Source organism: Ailuropoda melanoleuca, chromosome 13 (assembly GCF_002007445.2).
Source record: "Ailuropoda melanoleuca isolate Jingjing chromosome 13, ASM200744v2, whole genome shotgun sequence".
Lineage (NCBI taxonomy): Eukaryota > Metazoa > Chordata > Mammalia > Carnivora > Ursidae > Ailuropoda > Ailuropoda melanoleuca.
In genome coordinates this window covers 75,936,456-75,938,115 of record NC_048230.1, presented here as the reverse complement: position 1 = coordinate 75,938,115, position 1,660 = coordinate 75,936,456, and the positions used below count along the sequence as shown (strand labels likewise).

At 46.1% G+C, this 1,660-nt stretch overlaps 1 long non-coding RNA gene across 1 annotated transcript in view; it reads left to right on the top strand.

The window, feature by feature from the left end:
• Positions 1-1,253, top strand: part of LOC117795678 — a 2,656-nt gene extending 1,403 nt beyond the window's left edge. The window contains exons 3-4 of the long non-coding RNA XR_004619775.1: positions 173-377; positions 798-1,253. This is a non-coding gene — a long non-coding RNA (uncharacterized LOC117795678). The remainder of the gene's footprint in view (positions 1-172; positions 378-797) is intronic.
• The last annotated feature ends 407 nt before the right edge of the window (positions 1,254-1,660 follow it).

The following is a 1,660-nucleotide window of genomic DNA, read 5'->3' as shown; positions in this document are numbered from 1 at the left end:
CCCCCCCCCCCCCCCCCCCCCCCCCGGGAGAGAACAAAGTGGAAACACCAGGCACAGCAGAGGGCAGCAAGTACCATATTGGAAACGGGAACACTGGCAAAAATATGTTTACACACTGACTTTACACCGTAACCCCTCTTCCTCCATTTATCCCCTGAATTCTGGCAACCAGGGTCACATCCCTGAAAGTGGACAGAGACATTTTCTTCTCTGGAAATTGGCCCAGCCAGCCCAAAGAGGAAACACCTAAAGATATCGACATGGAATTTCCCTAACCAAATGGCCCAGCCACATCACTCTACGGGGAGACACAAAGGTCAACAAGTGTCACCCACGAGCACAGACTCTCATCATTCTTAGTGACATGTACTTTCAAGGTGAGCAGACAACCCAATATCTGAGGAAAGCCACGGACAGAGACAGAAATAATAATTAGAAGAAGTTACCAAGAGGGGATATATATGCATACACACACATATATATAATGTATATAAACATATTGTATATTAAAATATTTATATTAATGTTCAGTATAAACTAAATATATAATATTATATATATATACATATATAAAATAAAATGTCTATAGAAATTCCATTCCTCCTATACATGTGCCTTAGAGGGTGTAAATAGAATATTTACAGCAAAATTATTTCTAATTTTACGAAGGGAAGAGGCTAGATACAATCTGAACGTCCATTGGCAGGAGAATGGATCAATCAATTGTGGTTATATTCATCAAATGGAATACTATAGGGCAAGGATCTTACATTTTTTTGTTGAATTTATATTTTGAGATGCACAGCAGGAAAAGAATTGGAGCTCAGCTATGTGTATGGATCACTGGGCAGACCTCAGAATCAACACTGACTAAAAGAAGTAAGTCACAAAGGGACATACATTTCACCTACGCGACTCCCCGGTGAGTTCCTCCGCCTGGAAGAAATGTAACTTTCCAGGTCTGACTCCGCACTTGTGTTTCTACCTGATGTGGCTTTGGGAACTCTCTCACCACCAATGTCCGGGACTTAGCCCATCCGGCCACAAACGGAAAGAGCCTAGAGAAGCCAGCGCTTGAAGCCAGCTGGTTAAAGGTGCACCTGGCACCTTCACATGACAGAGTTCAGCTCTGTTCCCAAACACGAGCCAGGGGTTTCATGCAGAATTCCACTCTTAGGCTGTTTATTTCTCCTGGGTCTTTCACGCTGTGTTCAGGGCTCTGGCAAGGCCTTCAGATGCGGAAAGGCAGCCATTCCTTCTGTAGGCATATGGCAGGACGGTAATTCCGCCTGCCCCTTTCCCTCCATTGTACTTGTGGTCTGTGGCTGGCCCAGGCAGGTGGACATCCCACCCTCACTGCCCGGGACAGTGCTGTGACACCACGGCCTCATCCGCACCCCTGCCAGCCCCAGGAACCCAGATGTGCACCGTAGGAGAAACATGAGGCGGCTGGGCTGAAGTGACTGAAAATCCGAAAGGTCCCAAAATGTTCAAGTAACTATGTTTACCTGAAAATGACTGGATTGAGTTTTATGTATTCAGGTGGAAAGTGAGGCCGTCTGGGTTTGGCCTACTCTAGCAACAGACTCTGGCGTGAAGGATTGAAGTGCAAGTGGCTTATTCAGGGGATGGTGCCAGAAGACTACCCGTAGGGGAGTGG